Source organism: Lynx canadensis, chromosome E2, assembly GCF_007474595.2.
Source record: "Lynx canadensis isolate LIC74 chromosome E2, mLynCan4.pri.v2, whole genome shotgun sequence".
Lineage (NCBI taxonomy): Eukaryota > Metazoa > Chordata > Mammalia > Carnivora > Felidae > Lynx > Lynx canadensis.
Window position 1 is genome coordinate 43346844 of NC_044317.1, and position 16477 is coordinate 43363320.

The window sequence follows — 16477 nt, forward strand, 5'->3', positions numbered from 1 at the left end:
CAGGACTGTGATCTCTATCAGTTAGCCCTTTGTTTTCTCCTTCTCTTAGCTTTAAGGCAGCCAGGAGTGCTTGAGGATTGTCACATGTATCCCACCAGGGGCGGGAGGCCGGAGGGCGTTTGCGGGGTCTCAGCTTGCCTCATGCTCCCTCATCAATATCCTAAAGGTTCAGTCTCACAAGACTGTCCCCACTTCAGATGCCAATTCCAAGTCCAGATTGTTACCTGTGCCACTGACTGATTGACTATAAATCAGAGGTTCCCACAACCTCCTCCTTGGATTTGATCATTTGTTAGAATGGCTCACAAAGCTCAGGGAAACATTGACTTACACTTACCAGTGAGTACTTATTATAAAGTATATAAGTAAGTACTTATTATAAAGGATATTATAAAGGATACTGATGAACAGCCAGATGAAGAGGTACGTAGGGCCAGGTTTGGTAGAGTCCCACGTGCAGGAGTTTCTGTCCCCATGAAACTGGGGTGCACTACCCTCCGGACATGTGGATGAGTTCACCAACCTGGAAGCTCATCAAATCTTGTTGTTCAAGAGTTTTTATAGAATTTAATCTGTGATACTCCCCCTCCCCCCTTTCTTCCCAGAGATCAATGGCTGGAGCTGAAAGTTTCGACCTTAAATCACTTGATCTGTCTGGTGATCAGCCCCAACCCGAGGTTGTCTAGGGATCCCTTCTAAGTCAGCTTACTAGCATAAACTCGGGTGTACTCAAAAGGGGCTCCTTATAAATAACAGAGACACTCTTATCACTCAGGGAATTCCGTGGGTTCTAGGAGTTTTTTCAGTGACCAGAGACAAAGACCAAATATATTTCCTATTACAGCACAATACCTTTGATATTATGTGGGGAAAATGACACTTTACCTCTATGATCTTCTTACCCAAGTCCTATAAACGCAGTCTAATTATGAGAAAATCATGAGATAAATTCCGATGGAGGCACGTCCTACAGTATACCTGACCAGTACTACTCAGAACTGCCAAGTTCATCAAAAACAAGGAACGTCTGACAAACTATCACGGGCAAGCAGAGCCTGCAACGACAGGACAACTGAATGCAGCATCCTGGATGGGAATCTGATACATGAAAAGGACATTAGGTTAAGAGCTTGGGAAGTCTGGATAAACTATGGGCTTCATCTAATAATAATGTATCAACATTGATTCATTCATTGTAACAAACGTATCATATAATGTAAAATGTTATGTGCATATGGGAGAGGTATATAGAAGCCTTCTGTACTTACCTGCTCATTTTTTCCCCTGTAAATCTAAAACTATTCTTCAAAAACATAAAGTCTATTATTAAGTTTAAAAACTCTGGGATATTTAGAGCTTACAGGTGTGATTGTGGAGAGAGGATATGCCAAGAAACGTGTGGGATGGAGAATCAGAGCTACAGCGCTCTTGGGTGCAGGTAGGAAAACCGAGACTTGCATATATGAACACTTCGGACGAAGTTCAAGGTTAATCTTTTGATAGTGAGGTTTCCAGAGAGCCAAATCCCCAACTTTTATATGTGGACTAGTTTAGATGGGAAGACTGAAGGAAAAACAGTGTTAACCTGTTGATAAGGCATGGGCATAGTCAGTCAGTCCATTACAATATTTGGGAAGGTCTGAAATGACCAGACCAGAGTCTTCTGTAGCCCATGCCATGTGTGGAATTCTCACAGATGCTCCAGTAAGGGTCTCATAGAAGAAGAGTTGATGTGGTGGAGAATCGAAAGTCATCAAGGCCGAAGATAAAACCTTGGATCATGGAAGGCCAAGTTTCTCTGAGAGTTTTGCAATTTTAGATTTAATAATCCATTCATGCGCTCAGTCAAGACAGGGCAAAAGCAACATCCCAGAGAGAGAAAAATTGTTCCAGCAGAAATTTAGCAACAGTGGTTAAGCAGTAGCCCTCTTACACGGGGAAGCTTTGATCCGCGTAGGCAGAGGAGATTTAACATTCTGTCTGCTGTGGAACGGGGGCAGGTTTCTGAGCTGTTGGCTTTCGCAAGTTCCCCCTTTGCTTGTGGATCTTATCGCCCATATGAGTTTCTGTTTTAAATACGTCCACTCCTTTCGGCGCCGATAAATTCTCGAAGTGATCAGCCACGCATTTCCCGTTTTGAGTTGCTGTGCCACGTGCAGTCATAAATACCGATCAAGTATCGCTAACCTTAAAAGTAAAACTGTTGACTATTTTGCCAGAAAAATGGGCTTGTTCAGGAATAGCAGAGAACTGCAACTCAAGACATGCAAGCTACAGCAAAACCATAGGCGACCCTGTTGGCGGGCAGGGAGAAAATCTTCCTTCCGCCTGCTGGCGTAGTAAAAACAGGCTTCTTCCTGGGGCGCCTGGGTGGCTCAGTCGGTTGTGCGCCCAACTTCAGCTCAGGTCACGATCTCGCGGTCCGTGAGTTCGAGCCCCGCGTCGGGCTCTGGGCTGATGGCTCGGAGCCTGGAGCCTGCTTCCGATTCTGTGTCTCCCTCTCTCTCTGCCCCTCCCCCGTTCATGCTCTGTCTCTCTCTGTCTCAAAAATAAATAAACGTAAAAAAAAAAAAAATTAAAAAAAAAAACCAAAAAAAACAAAAAACAGGCTTCTTCCTGTGGGAAAATGCAAGCAAGGTCTCTTGTGGGGTCTGCAAAGGGCTGTGAGGAGTGCTACAGCGTGAGCGCTCCCCCCTCCGGCCTTATTTATTTATTCATTTATAGGAAACCTTGCTTTTTAGAAATATTTATTTATTTTGAAAGAGAGAGAGAGAGAGAGAGTGTGCATGCTCAAGTGGGGGAGGGGCAGAGGGAGAATCCCAAGCAGGCTCCACAGCGTCAGCGCTCAGAGCCCCGTGTGGGGCTCAGACTCATAAACCGTGAGATCATGACCTGAGCTGAAATCAAGAGTTGGGTGCTTAACCGACTGAGCCACCCAGGGCCCCCTTTTTTTAAATTGAAGTTTTTTTTATTTCTTTGTATCCCAGGTGGGACTCCAACCTATGACCCCAAGATTGAGGGTTGCATGTTCTTCCAACTGAGCCAACCAGGTACCCCCTCCCAATTCCATTTTAGTTTAGTTTATTTAAGTTTATTAATTTTTGAGAGAGAGAGAGATAGCAGTGGAGGGGCAGAGAGAGAGAGAGAGAGGTGAGAGAGAGAATCCCAAGCAGGCTGCATGCTGACGGCATGGAGCCCAACTCAGGACTCAAACCCGTAAACCTTGAGATCTTGACCTGGGCTGAAATCACGAGTGAGCTGCTCAACTGACTGAGCCACCCAGGGACCTCCCAACTCCATTTAAAACGACATTCCCTTTTTTCAGTTGCATAGTTCCAACTCAAAAGGTATCTGCTATCTGTGCAGACACTAATTCTCCTATCCTTAACTAACGTGCAGGCCCGCGTGAGAACCATAAGTTCCGCCAATTGGAATGAATTCTGTTATCTGGGATGATTGGGTGTAAGGCTGACACTCATATTCTTGGGGTTCTGGAAACCTACAGATTCAGGCAGATCCTGCCTGAAATGTTCCTTGTGAAGTGAGGAGCTAGTATCCATCAACAGAGAAGGTGAGGTCTGGGTCTGTTAGGGGAAGCTCTGAAAGGCCAGAGTGCAGAAGGGTTAAGTTCAAGTGGCTGCCTTGCAGTCACGTGGGTCCCCTCCAGTCAGGAAAGGAAGAAGACCAGCAACGCTAAGATTTCGAACAACGGGGGGGGGGGGGGGGGGGGGTGGTAATGTGAGAAGGAGCCAGCAAAAGGATCTCAAGAGAGGCAAGATGAGAGGTGAAAAAAAAAATGCGGTGTTTCAGTTAGGAGAAGGATTTGGGCACACGGGGTACATACCTAACACAAGATCCATTGTTGCCTGAACCAACTTTGCTCTTGCCATGACTGCTCTACAACAAGAAATGGCTTCAGCCACGCAGTCCAGAGCGAGACTAAAATACCCAACGGGCCTCTGCTTGAAAAAGCACCTAAAGCATGTCCTTCTCTCTCATGAATGAATGACTAGTGAGAAGGGCAAAGGATGCTTTGGGAGCCTCAAGGTGGAAGCACAGGAAAGGGAAGTTTTTAAGGATTTGAATACATCATGGAAAGTGAGTCCCATTGTAGAAGGTGAGGCATAGTTTCCTAAATTATGCCATATAAAGGGGACGCTACGTTAGAAAAACTTGGAATCCACTTCCCACAACATCCAGGTAATCCTAGAAAGCCCCAGAGCTGTCTTTTGGTTTCAGGCTGAAGGTAATGAGGGATGGTCTTGCTAGTTCTGAGGACAAGGTTTTTCCCTCAGGGTTAGATACCATGTTCTAAATATTGCACCTGGACCGCAAAGTTGTATTTTGCCCCTTGAAACCTTACGCTCCTCGTAAATGTGAAACTGAATAAGGAAAATGTCAGTTATCTTTTTTTATAAGAAAGTCTCATTTAAAGTGGAGTTGGAAGGCCAGAAGGGGGAGCTCTCACGCTGTACCATTCCTCACAGCCCTTTGCAGAGCAAACAGAAAGAGACAGACCTGCGTTCCCAAAGGGAACAAGCCTGCTTTACAATCCCAGCCGGGGAAGAAAGATTTTCTCCCAGCCCAGCAACAGCCTAGCCAATGAGAGACTGTCACACACAACTCAACCAATGAAAAGCCACTACACTTCCGACTGCCGGTTTACTCCAATGGACTTTTTGTTTACAACAGCTCCTCCCAAGTCCCCCACCCCCCCCTTTTCTCTATGAAAGAGCCATCTTCTCCTTTGTGCTTTGGACTTGTTTGTGGTTTTGCTGTAGCTTGCGTGGCTTGAATTGTAATTCTCTACTGCTCCCGAATAAATCGGTTTTTCTGGTAAAATAATTAACAGTTTTATTTTTAAGGTTAACACAAGCCGGAGCTTCTAATAAGTATCAAGTGTCTGTGAGTTACCGAACCTAGTAAAACAAAGAAGCTCATCCGGATATTGACTGAGGCTTGAATTATAGAAGAAGCCTAGATTCTTTGGATTTACACTTAATATTCAGGCAAAAATAAGCAGGGACTTTGGAACATCCCTGGAGCACGACGATCCAGGTGTGCTGTTGGTTTTCCCATGCGAGGTGAAGAGGTATTTGGGAGTTAGATAAAGGGTTCTGCTGAAGAAAGCAGAGCGTATCAACAATGACGAAATAAGTAGTGTCAGAGGGTATAGGAGCAAAGATAGTGTTGCGATTGGGGAAAAAACAATATGCATTTTACAATTTTATTTATGGCTCACAGTTCTTGGACAAACTGGCAACCCCTTCCGTTAGGTTTCTTTATGGGTAGGATAGATGTGCTGCAGGGGACCAGAAGCCCTTTGTCAAGTAATATATGAGTAATAGGTCCGAGACCATAAATTACCTCATTTTTAAGGTATCGTATCGAGTTAATTTAGAGAGAGACATAGCGAGGTCTACATCCACCTTTAAAGGCTCTACCTCTCAGCGGCGTCCTACACCTGCCATTCCTTTAGGCGAAAGTGAGTCAGGAATGTGAATGAGCGAAAGTGAGTCAGGACGGTGAATGAGCGTGTCCCTGCATGCAGCCCTTATCAAGGGCTTGGGGAGCTCTGAGGGGTCAAGAAAACCTTGGTAATCTATCAAAGCTGTCAGAGGGCACAGTGCATGAGGTTGGAGTCTGGAACTTCAAAGGTGAGTCCCTTGGATGAACGTTAAATATTAACATTACAATGAGAAATCAAGTCTCTGCCTCGTGGCTTAAGAGAGGTTGGGGGGGGCTTAAGAGAAAAGCTTTGTTGGGCATCATGGGGTCCAAGAGACAAAGAAAGGATATTTTTGTTTGTTTATTTGTTTATTTTTTAAAGGGATGGATCATGTGACTGATTATCTAATCATGTGAGGGATTATCTAACCTCACTACAGAGGTGAGTTGTGCACCCTGAGGAATTATAGTAGGGCCATCTGAGGTGTTGAGGGTGGAGTATGTGACCCCACCAGAAAGGTGGCAGTGTGCCCATTGACTGAGGTGATCATCTCACCCCGTGTATTCAAGGGTGTCTGGGGAAAGACAGGAACAGATTCCTTAAAGGGAAGTCATTGGGAGTAACAATTACAGAGGGGAGGTGAACTCTGAGAGGTTACATGGCCTCAGGTAAGGTACGAAGAGACTGTTGAATGACCTGATGAGGGTTGTACTAAAAAGGCCATTTTTCTTTTCTTTTTAAAAATTTTTAATGTTTATTTTGGAGAGAGGGAGAGAGAGAGTGTGAGCAGGGTAGGACACAGAATCCGAAGAAGGCTCCAGGCTCTGAGCTGTCAGCACGGAGCCCGATGCGGGGCTCAAATCCACAAACCGCGAGATCATGACCTGAGCCGAAGTTGGACGCTTGATCAACGGAGCCACCCAGGTGCTCGTAAAACGGCCATTTTTCAATTTCATATTAGGAGAAACTAGCAGACCACTTTTAAAAAACGTTTATTTATTTTTGAGAGAGAGGGAGAGAGACAGAAAGAAACAGAATCCCAAGCAGGCTCCATGCTATCAGTGCAGGGCCCGACGTGGGGCTTGAACTCATGAACCATAAGATCATGACCTGAGCCAAAATCAAGAGTTGGACACTTAACCAACTGAGCCACACAGGCGCCCCCGAGGACCATTTTCTAGAGGGGATTTGGGATCCTGAGGATTCAAGGTCCCCTGGAGATAAACCAATTTGGGGAGACCCCAAGAACTCCAGAGAGATGATTGTAGTTCCAAATTATCCTTAGTGAAATTTTCCCTTTTTCTGGAATGTCGGACTGAATTAGTGCTATCGAGGCAGAGCGTGTAATCAAGAACAGAGGAGGAAAGGGGGGATCCAGGGGAGTGAGAATTTCCCATGGGATTAGACATGTATTCGAATAAACAAAAGAGGTTTCCCCCAAGAGCTGGGAAGATTCTCACCCGTCCCAAAACTTGCAAGATTCCTGTTCGACCGGCAGATCGGATGCCCACTCAAGAGCCAAAGAAAAAAGTTTTCATTCAAAGAGGATCAAAGTAACTCCTTCCTTGTGCTACAACGGCACATGTCTGGAGCACTGGATCAGGGGTTGTGATTGACGGTGTGGAGCCAGATCTCCCCAATGTGGAAAGGACACAAGGGGTACGAGAGGCTGACATGAACACCTGGGTGACAGTAGAAGGACCTGAGCCAGCACTCCCTCCGTGTCACGGCACCAGAATACTGTCAAAAGAAAAAGAAAAAAAAAATCCAAACTTGCCTAGAGAAAGACTATCCAGAAGTCTGGACGGACCATCAGATCTGTAAGCACCTGAGGAGGCTGTGGGGAAATGGCATTTCTTTTACAGGGAGGCACAGACGAGGCTGGAAAGAGCCAGGCGTGGGGTAGGGAGGTAAGCAAGTGGTGTCGTCAAGCACCCGAACAGGAAATGTCTTTCTCCGCCGTCAGCCGAGCCTCGATCCTCGGGAGGTGCCGTTGAGGTTGTCCTGCTTTCTAATGCTTGCTTCAGCTCAAGGGTGGGCTGAAGTTCAAGGGCCTGTGGAGAGGAGAGAAGCCTGACCAGTTTGGTCAGAACGAGTTAGCAGGGATTTTGTCCAGATTGGTCGTTTGCATTTACGAAAATTGTAAATAGACGGAATCGTACGGTAGGCACGCTGGCTTCTCAGTATAATTGAGATTTGCACCGCCTCGGTGACCCTCTGAACTGCCTTCAACTTTTCATATTTTGTCCAGCTTTCCGAGTGTTCTTCTGTGGAAAGGTTGATCTGAAGTGACCCGGTCAACCACCGTGGGAAGTGCAAGTCGACTTGGTTGTTTTGATGGCATACCCTCATCCTACTTTTAAAATATTTATGGGAACTCTCTGGGATCTATGGTGAAGGCGCCTTCCTCCAGAGGAGTCATGTGTTTCTTTAGTATTTGAGTTCAGCAGATCCTTTCTGTTTCTTTTTTTTTTTAAGTTTTACTTATTCATTTTTTTAGTAGTCTCTACGCCCAGTGTGGGGCTCGAACTCATGACCCCTGAGATCAAGAGTCGCACACTCTTCCTACTGAGCCAGCCAGGAGTCAGCAGATGCTTTCAAGCTGAGAATTTGGATCATTGTTCAATCTAGAAAATAGGTTTTTGGAAAAACTTTCCTCTCCTACATACGTTCTTCTTTGTTCCTGGATCTTTAATTTTTTAAATATATTTTATTTTTTTAAGTTTATATATTTATTTTGAGAGAGACAGAGAGAGACGGCGTGACTGGGGGAGGGGGTGAGAGAGGGAGAGAGAATCCCAAACAGGCTCCTCACTGTGAGCGCACAGCCTGATGTGGGGCTCGAACCTGAGAACCGCGAGATCATGACCTGAGCCAAAGTGGGACGCCCAACCAACTGGGCAACCCAGGCGCCCCAGGAGAGCACTTATCTTGATGAGCGCTAAGTAATGCCCAGAATTGTTGAATCACTATATTGGACACCTGAAACTAATATAACACTATATGTGAACTACACTGGAATTAAAATAATAACAACAATAATAATAAAGTAATGAAGAGGTGCTTACTGTTCCTAGCATATAAATTAGGAAGCTATGGTAATTTAAAAAGAATGGACTTGCATTATATATGAATATGTAATTCAAAGAAATAAAGCATTCAAGTATTAGAAGAAAATCCAAAGAACATCCATTTTTTTATTTTCTGGTTGGGGAGAGGGATGACTTTTGGAAGACTGGCAGAGATTCCATCTAATTAAAGATCCAGGAACAAAGGGGGCACCCGGGGGGCTCACTCGGTTGAGCGTCCAACTCTTGATTTCCACTCAGGTCATGATCTCGCGGTCCGTGAGTTCAAGCCCCGTGTCTGGCTCTGTGCTGACAGCTCAGAGCCTGGAGCCTGTTTCAGATTCTGTGTGTCTCCCTCTCTCTCTGACCCTCCCCTGTTCATGCTCTGTTTCTCTCTGTCTCAAAAATAAATAAACGTTAAAAAGAAATTAAAAAAAAAAAAAAGATAAGTGCTCTCCTTAATCCCCATCACCTGTTTCACCCATCCCCCCACCCGCCTTCCCTTTGGGAATCATCAGTTTGTTGTCTATAGTAGAGAGTCTATTTCTTGGTTTGTCTCTTTTTTATCTTTGTTCATTTGTTTTGTTCCTCAAAATCCACGTACGAGGAGTGGTCCTGGATGTCTCAGTCAGGTAAGCATCCGACTTTCGGTTTCATCTCAGGTTATGTCCTCACAGCTCATGGGATTAAGCCCTACATAGGGCTCTGCACTGACAGCCTGGAGCCTGCTTGGGATTCTCTCTCTCCCTCTCTCTCTGCCCCTCACCTGATTGCCCTCTCTCTCTCTCAAAATAAATAAACGTTAAAAACGATTCCACATATGAATGAAATCATATGGTATTTCTCTTTCTCTAACTGACTTACTTTGCTTAACATTATACTCCCTAGATCCATCATGTTGTTGCAAATGGCAAGATTTCATTCTTGTATATAAGTACCACATCTTCAGGGTGCCTGGGTGGCTCAGTTGGTTAAGAGTCTGACTTGATTTTGACTGAGGTCGTGATCTCACAGTCGTGGGATCAAGCCCTGAGCCGAGCTCTGTGCTGTTATTGGAGCCTGCTTAAGATTCTCTCTCCTTCTCCTTCTGCCCCTCCCCTGTTTGTACATGCTCTCTTTCTTTCTCTAAAAACAATTTTTTTTAAATAAATACCACATTCTTTTAGTTGAAAATCCAAAACGTAAGAAGAATTGAAAATTCTTTATTTGGGGGGCACCTGGGTGGCTCAGTCAGTTATGCGTCTGACTTTTGGTTTCAGCTCAGGTCATGATCTCACAGTTCGTGGGTTTGAGCCCCGCATCGGGCTCAGTGCTGGCAGTGTGGAGCCTGTTTGGGATGCTCTCTCTCTCCTTCTTTCTCTGCCCCTCCCCTGCACACACACACACACACACACACACACACTCTGTCTCAAAATAAATAAACTTAAAAAAAAAGAAAGAAAATTCTTTATTTGGTAAAATTAAGAATACATTGTATAACTCATGGACCACCAAGAGGGAAACATGTGACAGTGGTAACTGAAAAAAAAAACAACATGAAGTAATACTGATGATGCTCACATTCAGTTGTGCCGTCATGTGGCTAAAATAAAGTTCTTCTGGTTTCTTTTGTGTCAAACATTTAAGGGCACACTAAAAAAAAATAAGGCAATTTTGCTAAAAGGGAAGATCCTTTACATTCTTTAGGGAGGGGTTACCTAGAGGGGGAAGAGTGCTTAAAATTCTATAGCACTAAGGTTAAGTGGAGGCCATGACCAAATAAATGTGTAACCAAGACATGTTTTATGCTCTTTAAAGCACTACTTTTGAGTCGGGAAAGTATCCAGAGAAAGATGATTCTTCCTGATGTGCTTTCTCGCTGAACAACACCTTTATTCACCTTTGTATGTATCAACTGTCTAGTGCAAGTACTTGAACTCTGAAATATCTCAATGCAACTCACAAATGACACTTTATCATGCATAATACCTTCACCTGGAAATAAATTCTTCATGCCTTGCACATTCATGATTCCCAGGAACATTTCAGTTATGGTAAATTACAGGATGGCAAGAGAAGTTCTTGGAGATCTTGAAGTAAGAAAAAACTTGAAGTGGGGCGCCTGGGTGGCTTAGTCGGTTAAGCGTCCAACTTCGGCTCAGGTCGTGATCTCGTGGTTCGTGAATTTGAGCCTCGCGTCAGGCTCTGTGCTGACAGCTCAGCGGAGCCTGGAGCTTGCTTCGGATTCTGTGTCTCCCTCTCTCTCTGCCCCTCCCCACTCACGCTTGGTCCCTCTCTGTCTCTCTCTTTCTCAAAAATAAATAAAACATTTAAAAAAGTAAAAAACTTGAGGAAAGGATATGTTAAAGGGCTTCACAAATATGAAGCACAATAAAAGGCAATTTTTCCTAGATCCAAGGCTCAAGTCTGAATCCTTAAACTTCCCACCATCAAGACAGCATTTGTGAGTGTTCTTTTCGGAAAGCTCCAGTAAGCTCCCGTGTCAGGAACAGGTGCCTCTCAGCCAGCGCTGGACAGAAGAGGCTTGTGATGCTTGCACCGAATCCAAACTCAGTACATTGTTGGCTCTTTCTGTCGGGTCGCTTATAATCGGCAATCCACCATGTTCTGGACCTTCTCCGGTCCAGCAGCAGTGAAAAGTGTATCCAGTTCACCTTGTGTGAAGAACTAAACTCTAGTACCATTGCCTGTCACATGGAAATTTCAGACAGACACTGATCGTTTCTTTTTATTTATTTATTTATTTTTAAAATTTTTTTTTCAACGTTTATTTATTTTTGGGACAGAGAGAGACAGAGCATGAACGGGGGAGGGGCAGAGAGAGAGGGAGACACAGCATCTGAAACAGGCTCCAGGCTCTGAGCCATCAGCCCAGAGCCCGACGCGGGGCTCGAACTCACGGACCGCGAGATCGTGACCTGGCTGAAGTCGGACGCTTAACCGACTGCGCCACCCAGGCGCCCCTGATCGTTTCTTTTTAATGTTTATTTATTTGTTTATTTTTAATGTTTACTTTTGAGAGAGAGAGACAGAGTGTGAGCAAGGGGAGGGACAGAGAGAGGGAGACAAAGAAGCCGAAGCAGGCTCCAGGCTCTGAGCTGTCAGCACAGAGCCCGACGCGGGGCTTGAACTCACGAGCTGTGAGATCATGACCTGAGCCGAAGCAGGCCGCTTAACCACCCAGGTGCCCCGACACTGACCTTTTTTAAACCCAAGCTAAGCCGTGTCATAGCGGCCATAATCTCGAAGAGGCATCATCCCTCTGGGCTCCAGAAGCCTGCTCAGCCTGTTGAGCGCCTCCTGCATCTTGTCTTGAGGGTGACAATCTCGAGACTAGCCGTGGGCGCCGGGTAACTAACTCTGATCTTCATCACATGGATTGTGAACAAGGGAAAACACCGGCAAGGATCCTGTGCTAAATTTGTCTGAGCCAGTTCTACAGCTGTGGAAGAAAAAATCACAGCAGTAAACAGAGTCCTGGATCCCGGTTAGTCTGTAAAATCAGAAAGACTGTGTCTCTCACGCCACAACCGACCTCGAGTGTTCGGGAGCTGGCTGAGGGGCCAGAGAACTCATCAGCACAGATCTGCAGGTGATTGAGTTTCTGAGTTACATTTTCTTCCACGGGAGCCGCCTGTGTTTTATGTCCAAGACTATCTGAATTGTTCCTCTATTTTAAAACCGTTCTCGGGGCACCTGGGTGCCTCAGTTAGTTGGGGGACCAACTTCAGCTCGGGTCATGATCTCGCAGTTCGTGGGTTCGAGCCCCGCGTCGGGCTCTGTGCTGACAGCTCAGAGCCCGGAGCCTGCTTTGGATTCTGTGTCTCCCTCTCTCTCGGCCCCTCCCTCATTCATTCTCTGCCTCAAAAGTAAACATTAAAAAAACATTTTTTTTTTTTTTAATATCGAGGTGTCTGAACTCAGGCACCAGTTGGATTCCTGGCTCAGCTGGTTGTTGGCTTATCTCAGCCTCTGCAAGCCTCTCCCACAAACAGCCTACAGGTGAGCTTTAAGAAGAAAATGTATATAAAGCCATCAAGTGACTAGTAATCCAGTTGTCTGTTTTAGGCGAGGAGTGTTTCTGATGTTGGTCCTTTCAAAATACGGATCCGTCCTTTACAAGTGTTCTCGACCACAACTCCCTCAAATGACAGCCGCATCAGTTCTGACTCTACACGTATGACAGGTGCCCCAGACTTGAAAACCCCAAGTGATATACAAGCATCGTGTGGCTTCTTGCTGTCCTCTCCAGAAGCTCAGCCAAGCCATCCCACCATCACCAGGACTGCTCTTCTGGGTTCCAGCTACCGAGGATTAAATGGAGCCACCAAGCTATTCACCAATATTCTGTATCTTACTCTTCCCTCCCATACAACTCAGCCACAGCACATGCATATCCCCTGAGTCAACTAGCTGTTTTCTTATAACTTCTGAGACGCCTTTCCCTTAACGTGACACATGCAAAGCTGGGGATTCGATTTGTATTGCAATTCAGCCATCCAAAGGATTAGACTGTGGGTTTAGTTTTCAGAAATCTCAACTCGGGAGCTAAGGGAGATAAGGATTTCTCTTAGGATGGTCATTAATGGCTTTCTATCCCTTACCTTGACTTTGAGCTGAGAATTTAAAGCCCTGAGCTCATTTTCTTTCTGCACTGAAACGCAACCAACCGGGGGCACCTGGGTGGCTCAGTCGGTTAAACATCTCTTTTTTTAATTGCTTTTTTTTTAATGTTTGTTTATTTTTGAGAGAGAGAGAGAGAAAGAGAGAGACAGAGCACGAGTCGGGGAGGGGCAGAGAGAGAGGGAGACACAGAATCCAAAGCAGGCTCCGGGCTCTGAGCTGTCAGCACAGAGCCTGACTCGAGGCTCCAACCCAAGAATCTTGAGATCGTGACCTGAGCTGAAGTTGGACGCCTGACCGACTGAACCACCCAGGCGCCCCAAGCATCCGACTCTTGATTTCGAAGGTGATATTCCCAGCTGGGAATACCTGAGGCACTCGCCAGACCCATATCACAGACGTTCCCCCCAGCAGGGCCCGTGTTGTGACTGGACTGGATCTCGTGGCTCCTGTCACGACTGCAGGATGTGCGTCAGTGAAAACCACCAGGGAACTTTGACGAACAAGGCTAATTACTCCCAAGTCCTGGCATGCCGGGGCCACCGAGTGAGGTCACAGGCAGACAGAACGCAGACCTGGGGCTCTGCCTTCATTAGCGTCTGAGAGGGGGGGTTCCTGGGGGCTCATGAGGTCACTCTATATTGACTAATTTGAAGCCTAAGAGTGGGATTCAGGGCACGGGAGACCGAAGGCAGGGCCACTCAAGGCGTGTCCGTTTTCATGGTCGTCCAGGGTTTTCTGAGAGGAAAACTTCGTGGGCGTGGGGGTGCCTACTGCCTTCTCTGGTTGTGCTGATCTGGAGCAGACGGCTTTTGAAATGGATGCCTTGCCAAGCAATGCTTAATTCAGGCATTACACCACGACACTTCCTTCCACCACGACAGGCGGTCGTTGTCACCATTTTGCTACTGTTGCACGCCGCAGACAACCGGCGTCTCCTTTACCGTCAGAAACGGGGTCATGAATCCGGTTGAGTCTGGCCAGAGAACCCGGTCCAGATTCCTATCCTCGAGTTTCTGTTCCCTGGAACCGCTCGCAGCACCATCGCTGTCTACCCGTCTGCATTCAGCCAGGGAAGCAGAACTTCTCCGGGGATTCTGGGGTAAGGGGTTGCTTGTGAGAACTGGGCCTTCCGTGATCTCACGGTTCACGAGATCGAGCCCCACGTTGGGCTCTGCGCTAATGGTGTGGAGCCTGCTTGGGATGCTCTCTCTCTCCCTCTCTCTCTGCCCCCCCCCCCCGGTCTCTCTCAAAATAAATAAATAAACATTAAGAAAAAAAAAAATAAAAGTAGACCTTATACAACTGCTTCACTTTCACCAACCAAATCTCATAAAAGTGCTTTCCTGGCCAACGGTAACCCAGAAGCATGCAGGGCAAGGGCTTCTGAGGAAGATGGCTTGAGTGTAATCGGAGCGACATGGTAGAACCCACAACGATATCCAGGCAGTGGATTTTATTTTTTTTTTATTTTAAATTTTTTTTAATGTTTATTTATTTTTGACAGAGAGAGAGAGAGAGAGAGAGAGACAGAGCATGAGCGGGGGAGGGGCAGAGAGAGAGGGAGACAGAATCGGAAGCAGGCTCCAGGCTCTGAGCCGTCAGCCCAGAGCCCGACGCGGGGCTCGAACTCACGGACCGCGAGATCGTGACCTGAGCCGAAGTCAGACGCTGAACCTACTGAGCCTCCCAGGTGCCCCAAAACATCTCCACATTTAAAATCCACTGCCTGGGGGTGCCTGGGTGGTTCGGTCGGTTCAGCGTCTGACTTCGGCTCAGGTCACGATCTCGCGGTCCGTGAGTTCGAGCCCCGCGTCGGGCTCTGGGCTGACGGCTCAGAGCCTGGAGCCTGCTTCCGATTCTGTGTCTCCCTCTCTCTCTGCCCCTCCCCCGCTCATGCTCTGTCTCTCTCTGTCCCAAAAATAAACGTTAAAAAATTTTTTTTAAAAATGTGGAGATGTTTCAGTGAATGAGTTGGAAATGAATTAGGTGAATTTTCAGGGACATTACTAGAATCATGACACACATGTTTAATTGCCCACAAAGTATTTTATTTCTAATTTTATTTATTTATTATTTCTTTAAAAACTTGTAAATATTTATTTTGAGAGAGAGAGAGAAACAGACTGTGAGTGGGGGAGGGGCAGAGAGAGAAGGAGACACAGAATCTAAAGTGGGCCCCAGGCTCTGAGCTATCGGTCCAGAGCCCGACACGCAGCTCCAACTCATGAACTGTGAGATCGTGACCTGAGCCGAAGTCAGACGCTCAACCGACTGAGCCACCCAGGTGCCCCAATTTTATTTATTTTTGAGAGAGAGAGTGTGTGTGCAGGGGAGGGGCAGAGAGAGGGGGAGACACAGAATGTGAAGCAGGCTCCAGGCTCTGAGCCGTCAGCACAGAGCCTGACTCGGGGCTTGTGACCTGAGCTGAAGTCAGATGCTTAACCCACTGAGCCACCCAGGTGCCCCGCCCACAACGTATTTTAAAGGATGTTACAGAGCTTGATCTTCCCACTCACCTTCAGAATTATGTCCATTTTATAGTCCAAGAGACTAAGTGATAAATTAAGAGAGTTGCCCGATGGCGCTTAGTTCATAGGTGGAATTGGTCTGAGGTCTAGCTCACCTGCTTCCAAACGCTATGTTCTTTTCTGGGCAGTGAGCACTCCTGGCCTCCCTTCCTTATCAGTATAGATGAGTCTCTGAGGACTTTGTCTTAACTCTCTCTTTTACAATTTCAATCTCATCGCTCCCTCCCATCATTTCATAGATATGTCTTGATATTACCTCCCTCTGGACTTACTTTTTCATTCTCTCTCCCATAAAATGTCTACTAACTTATAAGATTCCCCCTTTTCTACAGACCCCCTCACCCCTCTTTTCACACACCTTGCTGATCCCCCAACATCGTTCCCAAACCTTCTCTCTCCTACAGAACCTCTTCCATGGAAACGTGTAACTTTTGTTACAGAAAAGCCTCAAGATTTGAGTTCTAACTCTGGATTCCACTTTCATGCGGGCCATGACTCTTCCCTCCAAGCTTCAGGCTCCTCGTGTTTCGGGTGTGGGTCGACTGGGATCCTATTGGTGAGACCACTTTGCAAATTCTAAAGCACTAGAGAAATGCCGTTAATTGTTATCATCTCTTATGTGATTCTCAAATTAAAAAGTCGATGCCAAATGATCCACCAAATAAAAAATATTGCTCGAGTTTATTGGCGGGAGCAACAGATTCCTTGAGTGCGATCAACCCAGAGCAGACCCAGAGGAAGTTACGCCTACAAAGGAGCATGGGCGGACAGCAGGCTGGGTAGAAAGTGGGCGAGAGGAAACACCA

The 16477-nt window shown here is 46.3% G+C and overlaps 1 pseudogene; it reads right to left on the reverse strand.

Moving 5' to 3' along the window:
• Nucleotides 1-11016: 11016 nt before the first annotated feature.
• LOC115502125 lies at nt 11017-15677 on the reverse strand (annotated as a pseudogene).
• Nucleotides 15678-16477: the final 800 nt, after the last annotated feature.